The 22,622-nt window shown below is 40.7% G+C and overlaps 1 protein-coding gene across 1 annotated transcript in view; it reads left to right on the plus strand.

The window, feature by feature from the left end:
• The first annotated feature begins 4,488 nt into the window (after window positions 1–4,488).
• The window catches only part of CHRDL1 (chordin like 1), a 64,421-nt gene continuing 46,287 nt past the window's right edge, over window positions 4,489–22,622 (plus strand). Inside the window, exon 1 of the mRNA XM_072123592.1 lies at window positions 4,489–4,688. The gene's annotated coding sequence lies outside the window, so the exon portion shown is untranslated. The remainder of the gene's footprint in view (window positions 4,689–22,622) is intronic.

Here is a 22,622-nt window from a genome sequence, read left to right on the forward strand (position 1 = left end):
AGCTATTATGGATGCCGATATAGACTTGTCTGTTTTTAACATGTAATGATTAAAAGAAGGAAACATTTTTAATTTGTGCGTTTTTCTACTTTTATATTTATTTCTAACACTTTAGTCCAGGCAGCACAAATCCCAGACATCAGAAGCTTTCTAATAGGACTCTGTCGAATAGAAAACCGCCGAAAAAGCTGTGTTGGTCCATTCTGTTTTGATGAATTTTCAGTGATTTTGCTTTGATGTACCCCTTGCTTTAGGTTGGATGGGCAGACATAATTTCAAATAATATCATAAAGTCCCCTTGACAGCAGTTTATCATCAGTAAGGCGCATTTATCTTCTGTTCCAGATGTGCTGAATGTCGCAAATGACATTTATCGTTTCAAATTGTCTAAAATTTGCTAAATCTTTTGGCGCAAAAAACTCCAGACAAAACCATACTTAAGAAAAACATAGAAAATGGAAATCGGTGACTTGAGACATTTGTGCGACATTTTGAGACATTTGTAAAATAAAGTGGCGCAAAAAGAGATCTGAAAAAAAAACCTGTTTAACACAAGGAAAAGTGAGATTGATAAATTACCGGACGGAAAAAAGAAAGTCATAAACAAGCCAACACAAACGGTAATAAATGACCCCCATTGTGAGCCAGTTGCTCCCACACTGGAGAATCATATGTCTGATATTCTAAGAGGCTACTAAGGGTGGCTTAGGGGGAAAAATTTCCAATTTCTGGACGTGCACTATGATAAATTCTCCCCATTGCACTCTTGATTTACCTCTGCGTTTTGTGTACTCACAACAATTTTGCTTACAACTCTGTATTCCTCATGGAAAAGGACCATAATGGGCCTATACACAATGTATGTAAAGATTTGTCTGCAGCAGACATGGAGACAAAACTCCAGTGTAGAATTTGAAACTAACTTTGCTTTTCTACTGTTCCTTTATTGTTCTTGGGTCAGCCAACACATATGCTAAAAAGCTTCAGAATAACACGCTAGAAAAGTCCCCGCAATGTCAGTGCAGATGTTGGGTGTCTATTGACACTCAACATCTGTTTACTGCTGAGAACATCTACTGTCTACTTCTTACATCAATACCTTCCATTTTATCATGGGAAATGTCATTTCTACAGCCACATCCTTTGTTGACTGTAGATGTCAACTGTGAAAGACAGAATTTTAAAAAATAAGATTGACTAGCATTTAATTTTATGAAATAAGAATTAATTCACCTACCAGCTAGCCAGAGAAGGCAACTGTTGGCACAATTATATAATACTGAAGAAACACAGTAGAGATAGGTCAACTACACAGGAGACCTAGTTCATAACTTGTTCTAACTGTTAGTAATCTCAGCACATTCCCCCATCATTGGTTAAAATCCCGCAGGGAAGGCAAGGCTCTTGCCAGCTCATGTTCAGGCCCTTTTGAATTTTACTAATGATCATTTTGATGATCCAGAGGAGAAATGGAAGAAGGTTATGACATGGACCCAATCGAAAATCTTTGGAGGGTGCTGACAGTCATGTTGCCCAGCGACAGCCCGAAACCGGAGAGACCTTGAGAAGATGGGTATGGGCCAAAATCCCTGCTACAGTGTCTGTAAACAAAAACAAAACCATCAGCAATGTTATCTCCGTGTTTGCTTGAGTTTCCTCTTGGTCCTCTGCTTTCCTCCCACACTCCAAAACATACTGGTAGGTTGATTGTGAGCCCCATTGGGGATATGTGTTCACTATATAAATAAAGGAATTATTATTATTATTAACTCATGTATATGATACCATCTCTATTATGCATCAAACAATGCATAATTGAAAAAATATATATAAAAAATTAATCTATACAAATCTATCCATAAAAACTGGGACAAAGCGGTCCAAGATGGTAATTAGCCTCCCATTTGACACATAGAATACATAAGCCCTCATGTTAGTTCAACCGCTTATAAGTAACAAAAACATAAATATAAGTCCCCCCAAAATGGTGAGAATATTGCTGTCTATACAATCCCGGTAAGCCAATTAATAAAATTGCATATGCATAAAGACACCAGGTACCTTTTGTTGTCTATGATAACAACTGCAATGGATCTCGCTCACCCATGGGCATACTTGCAGATGGCATGGGGCAATGCCTGGAGGCCACTGTTTATACCTTGACGCGTGTTTCGCACCCGTTCCACCAGGAGGCAATACACTAGTATCATCCCAAGGTTTAAATATCTCTATCTGGCAAAGTAGGCACACCTAACACATGGCGCTCGTTCCATGAGGTTGTGTACTGGAAGAGTGTCACAAAGCAGTATGTGCCAGACCACGTGACACCCAAGAGTGCATCGCCATAGAGAAGTGACCCTGTTTGCCATAGACGAGTACGGCATCCCCATTCAGCATACAGGAGCTTCCCGCAGGTGTACAGGCTCCTCTGTGACCCACCAGACAGGTAAAAGAACCAAATATATTTGAAAACAGTAATAAAACCAAGGAAAGACTCCAATAAGATAAACGACAGATTCCCCATATAATTGGACAAAAAACATTATATAAAAAAGTAATAATTAAAAAATATTACAATAAATACTATTTTAATAATAATGATATTTGCAATATGGTTCATATTACAAAATACATATAAATTGAAAATATACATAACATTGTATATTAAAAAATTACAAAAATCAAACAATATTCCAATACACAGTTGAGCCAGGCGAGCATGCAGCCGAGCACTGGAAGGGTGGAGGGATGAGCGCTGCTCACACCTCCGCACTCCTCAGCAATGCATGGCGCCAGCATGCTCTATCCATCTGTACATATGTATGTGCTCACCATACCACATTTGGGGTGCAATAGGCGTCTATGGGGACCCATTTGCGACTGGATATGTCCCCACAATGTCCATGTGAAATGGGCCCAATATAGTACATGTTAAAGTGCGTGAAATAATGCAAAATACTTTAATAAATAATACAGGCAGTCCCCGGGTTACATACAAGATAGGGTCTGTAGGTATGTTCTTAAGTTGAGTTTGTATGTAAGTCGGAATTGTATATTTTATCATTGTAATCCCAGCCAGAACTTTTTTGGTCTCTGTGACAATTGGATTTTAAAAATGTTGGGTTGTCATAAGAATCAATATTAACAATAAAGCTTCATTACAGACACCTGTGATAACTGCTCTAGCTGTTTATTGTAGCCTAAGGCTAAAGTACATAAAATTACCAATATCCAGAGGTCTGTTTGTAACTAGGGGGTCGTATGTAAGTCAAGCGTTCTTAAGTAGGGGATCGCCTGTACACCCAATTAATGTCTAGTAGATAAATATTTATTTCAAGTTAAATACCAATCTTTGTATTTTGTATCTATGTAGAGATTTATATATAATAAGATTTTTTTGTATAAATGTTTTGAATTATACAGGCAGTCCCCGGGTTACGTACAAGATAGGGTCCGGAGGTTTGTTCTTAAGTTGAATTTGTATGTAAGTCGAAACTGTATATTTTATAATGGTAGATCCAGACAAAAAAAATTTTGGCCCCAGTGACAATTGGAGTTTAAACATTTTTTGCTGTAATGGGAACAAGGATTATCAATAAAGCTTCATTACAGACACCTTACAGCTGATTATTGCAGTCTGGGACTATAGTAAAGCACTTAGAAAGCTTCACCAGAGGTCAGAGGGGTCCGTCTGTAAGTATGGGTTGTCTGTAAGTCGGGTGTCCTTAAGTAGGGGACCGCCTGTACATAATAAAGATGGTTTCCCATACATGAGTGAGGCATATATTTTTTGTAGGTCATCACACCTTCTCACGCAGCCTATAATCAAAGCTATACAGCGGCTCAGCTGTGACATCACATGGACAGCCAACCACCCCAACCACTATAGTCTGAAGCTGCAGTTTGTGCCATTGAGGTGTCATAGCTGAGCATCTGTATACAAACTGACTGGAGGGCATGTGCTGCACCAGAGCATAAAGAGAGGTGAGTATAATGTGTTTGTTATCTTTATAACCCCTAGACCCATATCCAGATATCCAGAAAAACCTGCAATCCTGAACAATCCCCGTAAAGCATGGATAAACCAGGATGACTTACTCATAGATCCAGGCACTGTGACTGTGGTAATCTTCTTATATTTTTTCTGCATGGCCTCCTTTCTTCTAAAATCAACTTTTTAAATTATGCTAATGTCACCAATTGCTCTCTTCCTCCTCCCTCTGCCTGCGTAATCAAACAGCAGCAGGAAGTTTAGGGAGGTGCAGCTGATAATATTTTTCCTCACTGTACTTGTTGCTGTGTTATTACATACAAAATTGCAATTCAAATTAAAAAAAATGAAAATCCTGATCAAATCTCTGTTGCCCCTGTGTTCTCTTAGTGGCTGAACATCTCTACACCTTCATCCAGTGGCAGGTGTCCAGCAAATCCAGAAGAGAAAGAATAAGAGACAGGGAGGTGGGGTGGAGGGAGGAGGAGTGAGGGGAGGCAGGTACCCCTGCTCTGGCAATCAATCAGTCAGATACAAGCTCTGCCCTCACTCTCTACACACTCTCCAGGGACAGCCAAGGAGCTCCAGACTCAAGCACAGGACTGCACTTTGTAACAGACACTAAAAGGACACTGGATTATTAATTAGAAGATCTGCCTGGAGAGACCTACATCAAGCACTGCCACTGCCCAGGGAGGTGAGTAATCTGTCACATGTATTGCTGGAGGGGGTTACACCATAGTATTTTATGCATGAATATTACAATGTACTTCTCCAAATAAGACCATACAACAATAATCATCAGTTCTGTTATTAATAATGATATAAGCATGAATACTATTTAAGTGGATGTTAGGTTTGACACTTTGTTCCAATGATCTTGCTGGAGAAGCTGCATCTACTTTAGAACACATGGTTATTATATGAAGCGAAAAGAATGCAATGTATTTTTCGGCGATGACTTTGTGGAATACACTGTATCAAGTTCTCTCAAATAAAGTTTTATATTTTCCAGCGTTGAACGCAAATACCTCTCTATATTCAGACTTGTCTATAAATGGTCTGTTTGGACGTAGTAAGGTTTTCTTAAGTGGATTTCAGATTTGCCTTCAAGTATAGATTGTGCATTAATAGTTATTTAAAAATGTGTCCAAATGTATTTTGTAAAGAGCCAAATTTAGTTCACTTCCTAGCAGGGGTGGTTTTTTTTTTTACTACGATAGGGGTTGCATTTCACAATAAAATCTATGAGAGGGAGATCTAGTAGCAATGCATATGGGTCATTTGGCTTGGGAGGGGGGACAGAGATCTGCATTTTTAGTAAAGCACTTTTATGCTATGTAAAGGCCTGCAGTGTTGATAACTTTTGTGCTGCACTTGTAGGATTATACAGGCTGGAATAGTAATTGTGAGTGCACTTGTTGTTCTAAATAACTTCCACATCAGTGGTTTGAACACACCTACTTTATGTGTTTGATACATTGGCCCACATTTACTAAGAACAGTGCAGTGTGTACTATGCGCAGTTTGCCTGTGTATAGTGCAGGGGGCGCCAGTTTCATGAATCTGCCGCCCCCTGAACAGCTCCGACAGAGTGCACCTTTAACATGGGGCGTGCAACACATTTCTGTTGGAGTTTGTATGTTAAATCTGGCGCACAGTCCAACACTCCGCTTGTGTGCGACACATTTGTGGTGCAGACACTTCTTATATACCTGTGCAAGCAGTTTGTACCTAAAATAACGTGTAACGTGCAAAGTCCCTAGTAAATGAGCCCCACTATGTTCACGCCAAGTTTAGGCTTTCGGCTACAGAGCGAGAGAAAATTGGTCATGATAATTAAGTAAATTAACCTTTATTTGGAAGTGTAACTGCACTCCAGGGGTGTTTACCAAATAGAAGGTTTTGCAGGTAGAAAATTATTTAATATAATGGGGGTCATTTACTAAGGGCCCGATTCACGTTTTCCTGACGTGTTACCCGAATATTTCCGATTTGCGACGATTTTCCCTGTATTGCCCCGGGATTTTGGCACATATGATCAGATTGTGGCGCATGTGCACCGGCATGCACGCAACGGAAATCGGGGGGCGTGGCTGAGCGAAAACCCGACGGATTCAGAGAAACCGCCACATTTAAAACAATAAAAGTGTTGCTTGGGACGCGCTTACCTTCACTTGGTCTGGCTCGGTGAACTTGAGTGCGTTCAGATGCTTTTCAGCACAGCAGCGCCACCTGGTGGACGGCAGAGGAACTACCGGACCCGAATCCACCGCAGAGAACGCGCCGCTGGATCGCGAACGGACCGGGTAAGTAAATCTGCCCCAATATGTTTTCACAGGAACAAAGTGTCAGTCATTGTGCAGTCCATCTACAGTACAAGACTTGTGTGCTACCTTTAACCTGATATTATTAAGAAACATTTCATATAGCTTCACTGGCTTAGGCTACATTCACATGGACGTATACTGGGTGGTCATACGTCTGGCACGCTGGAAAGGGGGTGGGGTGACCAATGCCCTCTCCATAGAGATGTACGGGCCTGCACATGGGGATAGATAGGACATGTTGTATCTTTTCCCCGTGTACCGAGCGGTATGGGGCCACACGTGTGCCGTCTATGGGACAAACATACGTTCCCCACATGGTCGTGTGAATGTAACCTTATACTGTATGTCAAGCTAAAATCATCAATTGTATTCCAGATACTCCCTTCTACCATCAAAATCCATCACGATAAAACCAGGGACACTTATTCATAGACCTTGGCACCGTCATTTTCTTATATTTGTTATTCATGACCTTTTCTTCTTTTACAATAAATGTTATTATACTAATGAGGAGCTACCCTGGCCCCTCTGTGATCCGGCTTTACAGACTGTCACACTGTCTCACCCTCCCTCCTGCTCCCTCAGTACTTGCTCTGTCAGTAAGTATCCTTGGTTTATCCTGCTTGATTTTGATGGTAGATTTCCTTTAAGATGGATTTTTGTTGCTGTTTTTGTGATTGGACTGGACTTGGTTATTGTAATGCCTAAATGCAAAGGAATTTTGTCACATTTCTGGTGTTTTGTAGCAATTTATTTTCTTTTAAATTCTGTATGCACTTGGCGTGGGATTTATTTATTAGGCTTTTCTATGGGTCTTAAAACACATGTAAATGTTACTGAATATACTTTAAATGCAAGCAAAAATACTTGCCATAGCATACCTGACACAGGGGCGTAACTACAAGGTTAGTAGCCACTATGGGGCCCAAAGTGTCAGAGGGTTCCAGCATCTGGGGTATGGAGTGTGTTTATGCTGTATGTCAGTATATTGTATTTTATGTATGTAATCTATGTGTGTATATGTGATGTGTATATGCTCTATATATGATATGTGTTGTGTCTGTGTATACACTGCATGTACATGCTGTGTGTGATTGTAACTCTCATGTGTGTATACAAATATATTTTTTAAGGGGTAAGTCTGCTATGGGGTCCTGCATCTCCTGACCTTACACACATTGGGGAATATTTACTAAGGTGCTTGCGCCAGTTCTGGCAGACTTTGAATGTTCTTTTCAGTGCAAACTGCTTGCACATGTATTTAAGAAGTGTCTGCGCAAAATATGTGGCACACGTGACCCATTTGTGTCGCGGCTGCACTATTTTTCAGGCAAAATGAGCGTTTCAGACCGTGTGCCACATTTATCATGCACAAGCTGACAGAAGTATGTTGCACGCCCTATGTTAAAGGTGCACCAAAAAAAAATTGGTGCACTCTGTCGGGATAGTGCAGGGAGCACCAGATTCACGAAGAACGTGCGCCACAAATCATGAATCTGACGCCCTCTGCACACTACACAGGCAAAACGCACATAGTACAGACTGCACTCCTGTTTTTAGTAAATGTGCCCCACTGTTTTTGTGCAAAGGTAACAATATATAAAGTTATTTTTAGTGATGTTTTTTTCTGCAGGAGGTACTGGTCCCACAATAACATTGCAATGAAAAATTGGTGCCTACATTGACTACTGAATAAAGATTTGTATTTTCTTCTATATGAAAGAACTGTTATTACTGAAAGTTGCCAAGCGTTCTTTGAAGGTTAGCTTAAGAAAAGGTATGAGATTGTGCAATGTTGAAGAAAGACTATTCTTTAAGGCAAAGTGGCTTGTTGGTATCCAGTGGCATTCAGCACCCCGGGCATATGCCCTGCCAGACACTTCCAGCCACCCTCTAACTTCATTACTAGTTTGTGAGCACCATGGGAAATGGGTTTATTCTATGTCCAGAACCAGAGACAAATGCCCATACTATAAAGATAACAATATACTTAGAATGTTGTGTGGCACCCTTTATCATTCCTAAGAAACACACCTCTACTTGGTAACACCCACTACTTATAGCTTTTGGTAGGAAATAATAAAGGGTAGAACAATGAGAGAAGATGCTCAAATATTCCAAGAGGTGATAGGTTGTCCTTAAATAACATCATATTTACAACTCTTCTTCCCGGCTAAAAATTACAGGGGGTTCGACCCAGAAAGCGATAAAAATAGGAATAATTTCAACCACTCCAATGCGTCCTATTAAGGCTGCAGTTTCTCCAGTTCTGTATTTCAGTGCCCTATGAGCCTGTACGTGTTGTTTTTCAGCTGTATGCGCACGTATTGCACCGTATCCGTACTGTATCCGTATAACCCCGTATAGCTCCTGATTTTCCTAGATACAACCTAGATACAGCATACGGTGGCTACAACCTATGACACCTGTATTTTATATGTTCCCATAGACTTCAATGGGGCATACCACCGCAAGAACATGAGAAAATAGGACATGCTCTAAACTTTTATACGGCTCACATACATTACAGTACGGTACGGTGACAAATACGGCCATTCAATGTATGACCGTATTGCCCATAGGAGTGAATGGTAACGTATTCTGCCCATATATACACCCGTTTTTGTACGGTCGTGTGAAGGTAGCCAAAGGCCCGCTGTATGCCCGCGCTGCTCACCCCCGCCCTTCTCCATATATGTATTCCACACATTGCAGGGCGCCGTATTCCGTAGAGGCATAGGACAAGTCCTATCGTTGTACGGGCCATGGAACGGTGTACGGCGTCACTGTATGGTGCTGTGATGCCATTGAAGTGTATGGGGGTCGCATATACGCCGTATATACGTCGGCCATATATACGTCCCCCATATGTTCGTGTGAATGTAGCCTAACTGAGAGCTTTGTTTTTATAGTAATATTTACTCACCTAAACATATTGCTGTGATTCATTACTAGACTATTGCAGTGTGGGGGATCCCAAATAATTAACAAATTAATACTGGAACCTTTCCATAAATGGACATTAAACTTGTGTTATTGAATAGGAAAGACAATTGTGATTTCTGGGATGGTGGAATAGAGGTGACATATGGCGAGCACCCTGCTAGGTGGCACTGTTGTATCAGAATAACCAGGTGAAAACCTGATGCACAAGGGAATGGACTGGTACATGTATTGCCTCTAGTTTCCTTTAATGCTATAGAAATGAATAAACACCATCAATATGGAATCCCAATATGATGCCGACTGAGACCAAATGTGCTGCCTATTATTTGCTCCTCAGCAGAGAAGTGACTGTGGGGCACACAACATAACCTCCACATGCTTGCCAGCCAGCCATGCAGGGGCATACTGATATTATACCAGACATCATTAATATTAATTACCTGGGTGCTGCGAGTGCATTCATTTTACAACATTGAACGTTTTATTAGATGAATTACCTGGAGTTAGTGGTTTGGCTTTAGTCCGTTTTGAGATTTAATAACATACTTGTAGAACTGGCTTTCTGCCTCCTGTTTCTAAGACTTGAGGATTGGCACTAAGCTTGTTATGACACAGGCAGAGCTATGAGACGTGTTAGTGGTGTCACTAGTGCACTGTTTATGTCTGTAAAAAGGCATAAAAAAATATTTTTTTCTATGAGTTAGGAATTACATAGATAGTTTTAAAGGAAATCTACCATCCAAATCAAGCATGAAGTAAAGTGCTATGGGAAGTTCTCTAGATTCACAGGCTGTTACAATGTCTCCGTTCTGACTCATATGCATCATTTTACAAGTTAATTTTAGAAGGAAGAAGGCCATGGATAACACATATAAGAAGATTACCACAGTTACAGTGCCTGCATCTATCATAGTATATCAGGCTGGGAAAAGATGCAAATCCATTAAGTCCAGTCTTTAAAGGACACCTGTCATCAGTTCTGTGTCACTTGTCCTGTCACTATAACCTGTTGGAGCAGCTCACATGGATCCCATCCCAGCCTTTATCTAGTTAATTTATACATTAACCATTGTAAAATCGTCTTTTCTTTATTATGTAAATGAGGCTGGTCACATGGTCAGGGGCAGTGATGTCACCCTGTTACCCCTCCCCTCTCCTCCCCCTGCTCATGTCTGTGTGTAATGTATAGTAAAGCATTGCTAGTGTCTGTGCTGCATCTGCTGACATGCTGCATCCTCCTAATACACAGAGACACAGACATCAGCTACACATGTACCTGACATGTTCTGCTATATCATGGCTGCCTGGAGCTGTTGCATCTCTCCTACATACACACACACAGGCTGCAGGGGGCGCCAGCACCAGGAAGCACATCATTATACAGCCTCACATCATTGTAGAGGCTGTCAGTAAAGCACTGGGGGTGTGGCTGTACCTCCCACTCATGAATAAGCTGGACAGCTTGAATATGTTAATGACTCATTGGACATTTCACAGGTCATTTGCATACAGCTTTAGGACCTCATTGCTTAAGTTTACAGGCATGTAGAGGGACAATGAAGGGATAGAGGCAATGCTCTCTAATGGCAGTTTATGAAAATATATTTAGTTTAGGGGGGGTTATTTTGCCTGACGGGTTCTCTTTAAGAAATATTTAAACAAATGTATTTTCCCCATAAAATATTTTTCCTCCCCAGAAAGGACGCTCTCCAAAATTTTGATAGATTTCCTTTAAGATATTTTACTACTCTTCAAATGACTGTATTATCATATATTTGCATTCCCTATTAAATAACTATTTTGGTACATCTTTTCTTTTAACCCGTTCACGACCCGTGACGTAATAGCACGTCACGGGTCGGCCGCGGGTGCATGGAGAGGGCTAACGCGCTGAGCCCTCTCCATAGCCGGTAAGTCTTTGCTGCATATTGCAGCAAAGGCTTACTGGTAACACACGCGTTCGGTGCTAGCACCGATCGCGGGTGTTTTCACCTCGATCACCGCCGGCAATGCTGCCGGTGGCTTCAAAAGGATGGCGGCACGTGGGCGCCGCCATCTTTTCGAGGATCGCCGCTCCCCGTGACGTCATCGGGGAGCGGCGATCCGTCGCCATGGTAACCTCGGGTCTCACGGAGACCCGAGGCTACTTCGGGTTAACCCATGCATTACAATGTGCTATCAGCACATTGTAATGTATGAGTAGTAAAATCCCCATATACTGCCATACTGTAGTATGGCAGTATATGATAGGATCGTGCAGACACCCTAGGGTTAAAGTACCCTAGGGAGTCTGAAAAGTACTAAAAATAAAAATAAAAAAAAGTTAAAGAAAAAAAATTATAATAAAAAACCCTAAAAACTCAAATCACCCCCCTTTCCCTAGAACTGATATAAATAAACAGTAAAAATCATAAACACATTAGGTATCGCCGTGTCCGAAAATGCCCGATCTATCAAAATATGATAACAGTTTTTCACTGCGTTTAATCCCGTAACGGAAAATCGCGCCCAAAGTCGAAAATGGCACTTTTTTTGTCATTTAAAAAAATTAAAAAATTCTATAAAAAGTGATCACAAGGTCGAACAGTCCTAAAATTGATAACATTGTAAACGTCATCAAAATCCGCAAAAAACGACACCGCCCACAGCTCAGTACACCAAAGTATAAAAAAGTTATTAGCGCCAGAAGATGGCAAAATCCCCCCCAAAATTTTTGTACAGGAGGTTTTAATTTTTTTAAATGTATGAAAATATTATAATACCTATACAAATTTGGTATCCCCGTAATCGCACAGACCCAAAAGAATAAAGTAGACATGTCATTTGGGGCGCACAGTGAAATCCGTAAGATCCAAGCCCACAAGAAGACGGCACAAATGCGTTTTTTTACCAATTTCACTGCATTTGGAATTTTTTTCCCGCTTCCTAGTACACGGCATGGAATATTCAATACCATCTCTATGAAGTGCAATTTGTTACGCAGAAAATAAGCCGTCACACAGCTCTGTACATGGAAAAATAAAAAAGTTATGGATTTTTGATCATGGGGAGTAAAAAATGAAAATGAAAAAAAAAAAAAGGACCAGGTCCTGAAAGGGTTAAAGGGAACCTGTCACCAGGAGACCCATTTTGAGCACTCCCCCAGTCCCCACAGAGCATAGTACATACACTGCCAAAGTGTTTTTGTATTAAAAATAGGTTTTACAGAAAAAAAGATATGTTATATTGTACCTTTCATTAGCATCTGCTGTGTGACTAGGCAGTTGCCAAACAGGAGGGACTGGAAAGGAGCAGTTCCCCCGCACCCACCCTTAGGGAACAGCTACTACATGTGACCTTTTCAAATATATGAAAACATTCATCACTTGGCTTAGCGACGCCCCCTGCTCCTCTACAGCCAATCCTGATGTGTGGGGAGTTATTCATATATTTGAAATGGTCACATGTCTCCCAAGGGTGGGGGGGACTGCTCCTTTCCAGTCCCTCCTTTTTGGCAACTGCCTAGTCACACAGAACATGCTAATGAAAGGTACAGTATGACATATCTTTTTTTCTGTAAAACCAATTTTTTATACAAAAACACTTTGGCAGTGTATGTACTATGCTCTGTGGGGACTGGGGGAGTGCTAAAAATGGGTCTCCTGGTGACAGGTTCCCTTTAACTTTATGTTGTGTACTTCCTGTTTAATTCTTTATTGAAATATATGAGTAGTATTATAAGTGAATATTACTTGTCAGGGATGTTAATAGTTTGATACAGGCAGTGGATTTTCACATTTTGTGATGTCATGGAAACAAGGATTATCAATAAAGCCTCATTACAGACACCTTACAGCTGATCATTACAGACACCTTACAGCTGATGACCGCAGCCTGGGACTAAAGTAAAGTAGCCAGAGTGCTTCACCAGAGGTCACAGTGGGCAGAGAGGTTCGTCTATAACTAGGGGGCATCTAAGTTGGTTGTCCTTAAGTGGGGGACCACCTTTACTGTCCAATTACAGCTGCCAGTACCAGCCTGTGTTGCAACTCACCTCCAACTAGCAACACCCCCTTGTGTAACAGAAAAACTGAGAAATGGATCAACATTTTTAGAAGTAAAGATGAGGCAGAATAGGGAAAATAGTGTGTTTACTTAAAGAGGATCTATCACACTGATTTGGGACCTGAAACCAACTAAAGGCCCATACGGACCAGTGGTTTAGGGTCCACAATCAGCTTCTACATTGCCCCCATGTAAAAAACCACAGGACTTGCATCTGCAGCTGTGTTTTGTGATGCTCTGTGATGCCAGGATTAGTCCGGGCTTTAGTGTGCAAGTGCCCCACGGCGCATGCACAGTTAAGCTGGGGTGTACTACTCCAGCTTTACCTGCAGCAGGGTGCCTGTGCTTGGGAGGGAGTGTAGGTTTAAAAGTTTTTATTTTAATAGCGCCCTTCTATGAACCTCAAGGACCTGTGGGGGGGTTTAGAATTCCCAAAGGTCCTCCTTAAGCAGACATGTTATTAGAGGGCATCATTCTTCTTCATTTATCTAAATGTGTAATCTCTTTATTAACCTCTTAAAGAAATAAAATATGAAATACAGAGCTAAGCAAAAAAAGGAATACTATGCATTCAAAAAAACTAAGAAAACTGTCTACAACCATTCACCCACCACTGTCTTATCAGTCACTGCAATCAGAGAAAAACAAGTAGGAAGCGAGATCCGTGTTCTATCACATAACGCTTCCATAAAGTACCAAGCTGTATATTTAAAACAATCATTACATTTTTATATATAAAAATGATTATTTTGGTTAAATTAATGAATCTGCAAAATTACGAAAGGTTGTGGGGAATTATTTTTCATTGATAATCAGGATTTGTCCACATTTGAAAAGTTTGAAAAGTTTTTCTGGACTTAGTATCCATTAGAGTGCAACGTATTTCATGAACAGGTGGGCAGGTTTCTTCAGGGGGGGATCTGATACCATCTGTTCACGGTCCCAACCCCGCCCTGCCAAGAGCACCCTTCATAGTTTTGAGTATTACTTGCAAAAACCTTGTAATACTGTATTATACGGGACCCGTCCTCCTGTAATTTTTTCTTTTAATTAGCTCCTTTGAATTTTGTTTAATTTCTGTGAAAGTTGCAGGCCTGCTAAAGCATACCTGGCTGATTGAGAGGCACTTGCTATGGAGCTAGCTGAGCAAAAATACTGCAAGGTACTGACAGGACTTGTTAATAATGTGGCCACAGTATCATAAGTCAAACCATTATTAAAAAATATTAACAACCTATTAATAAAGATCATAATGAATGACACACTTTAAAGGAAATCTACCATCAAAATCAAGCACGGATAAACCAGGGACACTTACTCATAGATCCAGGCACTGTGACTGTGGTAATCTTCTTATATTTGTTATCCATGTCCTCCTTCCTTCTAAAATCAACATTTTAAATTATGCTAATGAGTCAGAAGGGCTCTGAGTTGTTACCAAACCTCCTCTACCTGCTGCTGTCCCTGATTTTCTTTAAATGAGTATTCTGGGAATATTAATGTCTGATACAAAAACCTATGATGCTATAAATAAATGAATATATGTCACGGGTGGTCCCGAGACCCATATCGCGGGTCGCGGGCTCACCCGTGCTCCCCGGGACTCGCAGGTGCAGTGCCAGCGCGACTCACCTCTCCCCGCTCCGGAATTGTGCCAGGTTCCGGCCGCGCACGTCCCCGCCTCCTAGGGCGCGCGTGCGGCATCTTCAGAAAATTTAAAGGGCCAGTGCACCACTAATTGGTTGGCTGATCACTTCCCCTTTAAAAACCCTGCACCTTCCTTACACTCTTGCTGGATCTTTGTGCCTCACAGCCTTAGAGAAAGCTCTGTTGTGATTTGCCTGCGTGTCTCCTGCGTTTCAGTGTCTCCTGCGTTCCTGACTTCCTCCGTGTTCCTGTGTTACCTGAGACCCTCCGTGTTCCCGTGTACCAGTGTTCCTCCGTGTTGCTGTCCAGTGTGCTGTGTTCCCGTACCCTTCTGCTTGGACCTCCTGTTGCTGACCCCAGACCAGACCCTGACGTTGCATCCCTGCCGTCTGCCCTGACATTTTGCCTGGATTTTGACCACAAGATTTTCTGCCGTCTCTGTACTTCTACCTTGGCCGCCACTGCAGACAAGTCATGCCTGAGGAACGACCTGGTGGTACCACGCCGCAGCTTGTCTAACCCACCTTGCGGCGGGCTCTGGTGAAAACTGGGTACCACTTAGACTCCGGCCCCAGGTAGTGGCTTACGTCACCGTCTGCAGTGGTCCAGAGGATCCACACCTGCAAGCCTGACAATATAACAAAACTCAATGTCATTAGTCACAAAATTGTTTGATTTTATGATTCACAAAATTTTATGGCCTCTCAAGTATACAGAGTTATCACCAAGATGGCTGCCCCTTGAAACTAGAAGTCCCATGATCCTTTAGTTCTCAGTAACTCCTCCTCTCTCTTATGCTCTGCTACCAGTGATGATCTAACAGACTTTCTTGCTCAGTTACCATAGTAATGATGTATGTAACTGTCATCACTGCACATCACCACAACACTGGCCATACTGGATGCACAGCAACCAATTGACTACAGTCAAATTGGTGATCACATGACCTGCCCAGGCAGTTTTAGGACATGTGATGTGGACATGTGACTAGCGACCATCTCCTGTCCTGTGTCTCCTAAACTTTGTATGATGCTACGCCCGGGTGGATAATATGACTATATATATTTGAACTTGTATACTTTTGGTTGTGTCCATTAGGACATGATATAGGAGATGCATATGTATTTGACTATTTAGGACCACCACCACATTTCTTTGTGTTTTTGTGGACTTTCTATCATAGTTTTTAATAAAGTTTTCTTGATTGCTGTATTTTGTGTGAATAAAAATTGACATGATCTTATGATCTTATTTCAAGTTGTGTCATAGTTTATGGTCTATGACTTTTAGTAACTTTTGTCCTATATACCTATATTGGTAGTGCTCCAAAAGGAGGAAATCAACGGCCGGTAGCATTTTAATTCTTCATTACATTGTATGTCAACGGCATTTTATCTATTAAAATATAATATAATAATATAAATCTATTAAAATATAATAGCAGTTATTCCCAGCATTAAACCTGGCAGTAAACAGAAAATATTGCCCAAATGTCCCAAATACAACTTTTTTTGCCATTTTCCAACATATAAAATATTTTACCAAAAGTGATCAAAAGGTTGTACAGTCCTTAAAATGGTAGCAATGAAAACATCAGCTCAACTCGCAAAAAAAAGACACCACACACATCCGTACACCATGTCCCTTAGAAACGAGATAGCTTCCTCTGAAACGACCACCTCACGTTTTGGCAGCGGTGGCCAGACATGCACTATTGAGTCCTGCCTGACCTCCTGGCTTCAGCAATCATTACCACAGGACGGCTGTAGGACATGCAGTAACTGCTGGACATTTCATATACAAAAACTTTTTGTTTCTTTATAAAATCCCTCCAGCAGAGGTGGCCGTATCCAAGGACACAGTCTTGTTTCTAAGGGACCATATCACTACATCTATGAGAAATTATCTTCACACAGGTAAATTTTTGATATAACATCTAATTGAAGAAATGTTTATAATGGCAGATTAATGAAACTGAATGTGAATTCCCAGACAAGACTACCCCTTTAACATTTAGTACTAGAGTGTAAAGTCAAGATCATGAAGTGCCATCACACACTATTCAAGTAATCATATGATGGACTCTTGGACTCTCCATAATTGCCAAGTAAACTTAAGCCAACAAAGTTGGATGACTAAATTAGGCTAAGTTTCAATCACACACTATTTCCTAGCCAATAAGTATAATTTGTCATAATAAGCTAATAGCTTATGTATAGTTGTCTGTTTTGGAAAAAAAACGAAAGTTATGAGACCTTGTGACATGCCTGCACCGACCATCGATTCGGTGCAGTTTTTGTAACTATAGAAGGACACTTGTTATAAAAGGGTCGCCTGCTGCTGACATATAGTGGTTTGAAAGAAGAGAACAAAACATGGATGGCAGGTACCAGGTACAAGCAACTATTAGCTAAGAGTAAAAGCAAGTAGTACGTTTATACAGGCAGTCCCCAGGTTACATACAAGATTGGGTTTACCACCACAGGAACTTACCACCACGATTCTACCTATAAAGGTAGATTGGGTGGTAGGTGGATGAATGGTACGTGAGGATAGCCCTTTTTTGGGCTAGTCCTCTCATCCCGGCTATCTTTTAGTAAACTTTAATAAGCGGGTATGTACATTTTCTAAGCGGCTCCTGGGGCGTGGAGTAGCCGCGACGTGTAGCCTTATGTCCGGCTACTCCACGCCCCAGTAGCCGCTTAAAAATATTTACATACCCGCTTACTAAAGTTTACTAAAAGATAGCCGGGACCCTTTTTTGGGCTAATCTTCACGTCCCATTCATCCACCTACCACCCGATCTACCTTTATAGGTAGAATCGTGGTGGTAGGTTCCCTTTAAGTTGAATTTGTATGTAAGTCTAAACTGTATATTTTATAATTGTAGATCCAGACAAATTTCTTTTTTTTTTTGCCCCAGTTACAATTCGAGTTTCAAAATTTTGTGCTTTAATGGGACCAAGGATTACCAATAAAGCTTTATTACAGGCACCTTACAGCTGATCATTGCAGCCTGGGACTATAGTAACATCCAGAGAGCTTCACCAGAGGTCACAGTGGGCAGATGGGTCCGTCTTTAACTAGGGGTCGTCTGTAAGTCGGGTGTCCTTAAGTAGAGGACGCTTGTAATTCAGAATGCTTCTTTTTAGACCTTAGACACTTATAATATGTACTGAAACACAAATATAAGTAGGCCTCTTCAAATTTGGTGACTCACAGGTGACACCTTCTGTGATTTGTGCTCCTTTTTTTCTTTTCTTCTCCATCCAGCCTAGACTGTCATAATGGCTCCTCCTGATCACTTCTAAGATAGCTTCTTCAGAATCTATGGCTTCTTGCTTCTACAGAACACCCCCAGCCTATTTAGGAAGACTTATAAATTCTGACCTCAGACTAGGCCCAGACCCCTGAATTAATTCAGACCTGAAGTTAAACCCCTTAATTGATCAATTAAATAAATACATTTTAATAAATACAGCCTTAAATAAATACACACTCCACAGCAAATTGCCTAGCTAATAGAGGATGATCTAATGGTCATCTACAATGGCTTGTGAATTTGACTTGACTGATCTCTTTTCTTTTATCTGCAGAGTTTCTAAATTTCCATCAAAATCAAGAATGATAAAATAGGGACACCTGTTGATGAGCTAGAATCGCTTTAGAGGGCGCTACCAGATCCCCTCTGTGCTGCAATTTTACAGGTTGTTGCTCTGTGGGCAGGATTTCCCCCATCCCAATGTGTGATGAAACTCTTCTGCCGTAAGATTACATTCAGTAGTGGGAGAGGTTGAGACAGTGTAACAGCCTGTGGAGACAGAGCACAGATGGGCTCTGATAACGCCCCACAGAGCCCTTCTAGCATATTAGCATCATTTTAAAAGTTGTTTTTTTTAAAGAAGGAAGCCATGGATAACACAAATAAGAAGATTACCAGAGTCATGGTGTCTGTATCTAGGAGTAAATGTCCCTGGTTTATCATGCTTGGTTTTGATGCTAGTTTCCTTTATATATAATATAGTTCTAACATATATATATATACTTGTCCATCAATAGTGTTTTGCACTACTTCATCCAGTACTTGGTAATGTAAAGTTTTTGTATAAATAATAATGCTAGTATCAATATTAATTACAGTATTACAGAAATCAATGAGCCCTTTAGAATGAGCTATACTTGTAAATGCTTGTGGCAAGGGGCTGAATTTTATACACCTGATACACATCTTTATACAATGATTGTGTCCATATAATGTATATTTAGAACATATAATGGTATAATGTATTTCCTAAGGTTCCCAGTCTTCTATAGTATGGGTCATTTTGAGTTTATCAATTATAACCAAATATTTCAGACATCTCCTAGCAATATACACCGAGATATTAAAGGATGGGGTCGCATGACAAAGACAAACCCTTTGAAGTGTCCTATCCTATCACTTAATCTGTAAAGATAAATGTATAATAAATCTTCTGGAACTCATTAGTGGGATTTCATTTCTTGGAAAGAGGATTGATTCCTTTCTATAAAACCCTTAAATAATTTTATCTTTAGCTTAACAGCTTGACAGACCAACTTAAAATGATGTAAGGATGTTAAAGGCTGAGAAACAGCAGCCATCTACTACAGCCAAGCAACAAACATAGTGCAGACGGTCCCCTACTTAAGGACACCTGACTTACAGACGACCCCTAGTTACAGACGGACCCCTTTGCCCTCTGTTACCTCTGGTGAAGCTCTGTGGATGCTTTTCTTTAGCCTCGGGCTGCAATGATCAGCTGTATGGTGTCTGTAATGAAGATTTATTGATAATGCTTGGTCCCATCACAGCAAAAAATTTAGAAAATCCCCCCAAAAATTTTGTCTGGAGCTACAATTATAAAATATACAGTTCCGACTTACATACAAATTCAACTTAAGTACAAATGCAAGGAACTTGTACATAACTTGTACTTGTACATAACCCGGGGACTGCCTGTTATTGCAAATAAAACAAAAGCATCATGCAAACAAGATAGCAAGCAAGCAAACATTCCCAGGGGCTCATGTAGGCAGGAGGGTCACCACATGCCTTCCTACCTATAAAAGAAGGAAAAAGGGACAAACCTAACAGTGTGCAAGGTGACATGGCAATGGTCTTTTTCTCTTGGTTGTACCTACTACACACATTTTATGCCCAATTTGTAAATATAATTATAGTCTCCTCTTTTATGTTCTCACAAAATAATGTGATATCCCTTTGGTTCCCCAGCAAAACAGTTTCTTTAAATGGGATGTTGATCCAGAGATGTATTCCTAATGCCATATTGGGATCAGGAAATTAGATTTTTTTCTATTATATGCACTAATTGCCTTCCTCTTGATCAATAGTTTAGGCACATTTACTGACCTGGTCCCTCAGAGTTCACAAAAGTTCCTGTCCGACAATAATGCACTGGGCCGCAATTCACTAAGATTGTGCGCCAAATATCCTGCATGTGTAGCTTTCCCGCTCAGGTCTGCCAGAGTTCACCATCTTCTTCCCGGTGTATGTAAGTGCAATGGTTGCGACAATACCTTTCCTTGAGTCCGTATTGGACTCCAGCACCTGTCATTCGGCCAGAGGCTCAGCTCACTGTTATAAATCCATAGCAAATTCTCCTTCTAAAATCAACATTTACATTTATGAGCCAGAAGGGTTCTGGGGGTGTTATTAGAGTCCCTCTATTCTGTAATTTTACCGGCTGTTACACTGTGCATGAGCACTTCCCCATTGTATGAGATTACAAAAGGCAAAGGGAGGGTCAGAAATGATACCTAGATGTATCAGTATGTGCCTCCAGTTTATCATGCTTGATTTCGATTGTAGATTTCCTGAGAACAAAAAACATCATGAGAATGATAGGCTTATAATTTACTCCGTTTTAGAACAAAGACAGAAGCTAGACTTCACCTACTTCACTGCTGCTGAGAAAGATTTCTAACAAGTAGCTTGTTAGCTTTCCATAAATCTGAAAACGGTAAGAAACACAATATGGACATCATTCGGTTTTTGTTGAAAGGTGGAATCACATATGACAATTTGGTAAAGCTCATTACATTTTGTGTTTGGCTGGATTTACAAACTTTCTAGGGAACTTAATTAGGTAAACTATGTCCATCAATGTCGGAGGTGTTTCATCACAATGCAGCATGCATTAACAGTAAACAAATATTTGTTTATTGTCGAAAGACCCTTCTGTCTGTAACTATATTAACTGATTTTCTGTTTCAATTCAAATTACCATAATTATGAGTCTGTTCTCAAAGTTGAGGACTAGTATGATCACTCATAATTTCCTGTATTGAAATGAGTCCAAGCATTTCAGCCAGATATCATAGCCAGCTCTGAGGTAACAAAGCAAAGAGTCAGCAGTCTATTTATGGACATCTGCTAATTCCCAGTGAAATTGGTGGCTTGGATGCACAGCCAGTCATTTCTTATATTTACAACATAAGTTCTTATGTCGAAGTCAAGTTTTCAATGAGCAACTTATCGTAAAGCTATGCCATCAAGTTCTGTGCCGAGACAACTTCCCTGCTTTAACCCTGTCCAGACGAGCGCCGTACTAAGACAGGAGTGGTTGGACAGAGAGTCCTTTGTCCTTCAGAAGTTAATACACTCAGATATAGATATTCACTTCTACATCATCACCCCTAACCTCTAGGGTTGGGGACTGGTGCTACATTATTTGCTGGATTATGTCATAATCAATAATATTTTTCTCATATACACTGATATACACAGACCACATAGAAGCACCAAAGGGCAAACAAATATTGTAGCTTATTCTAAACTAATACTTAGGGCTGGTTATACTTTCTCCAGTGACCTGTAGTACTACTGTCTGCTTTAGTTTTGCTGGACCTGAAATTCTGAACTTGTACCTAAGCCTGTATCCAGCCTGAGCTAATACCCTGAAACCCTGTCTAAACGTGAACCTGCATCTTTTTTTTTTTTTTAAAAGTATTTATTTTTGCAAATTTTTGGAAAAATTTTTTTTTTTTAACAATTGCAATAAACAAACCAAAGAACAAGATTGTCTGTTACATACTTTCTTCCCCACAATACAGAATAATTGAATAGCATCCGTGGTAATGAACAGGATCTTATTGCGTTCCAATATTAGCTAAGGGATATACCGCGATAAGTGACAGCAGATATTGTAACCAGACATCTTGATACAACACAAATAACTATTGACACATAGACAATCAGTCACACACACACACACCAGCACGCTCAGTCTCCGTCATCATGGAGAGGAGTATATCTCACAAGTGATCATAGGGCAGTATGGGGAGTCTCGCACCATCTGGACCAGATGCGGTCAAACTTCTGGGGACACTTCCTGTTGACATACAGGGACCGGTAGTGAGGAATGACGCTGTTAATAAGTAATATCCATCTTTTTAATGGAGGGGGCTCCTGGTCCTTCCAGGTCATCACCACCACTTTTCGGGCGTAGTATAATACAAACCTAAAGAAAATTTTGTCATAGTGGCCATTGATGACTTCATTTATGATACCGAGGAGACACACAGAGGGAGACAGTAATCGTGGGAAATCAAAGTGTACATTTAGGAACTCCAGCACTTCGGACCAGAAGACATGGACCCTAGGGCAGGACCAGACACAATGC

Source organism: Engystomops pustulosus, chromosome 9, assembly GCF_040894005.1.
Source record: "Engystomops pustulosus chromosome 9, aEngPut4.maternal, whole genome shotgun sequence".
NCBI classification, from domain to species: Eukaryota; Metazoa; Chordata; class Amphibia; order Anura; family Leptodactylidae; genus Engystomops; species Engystomops pustulosus.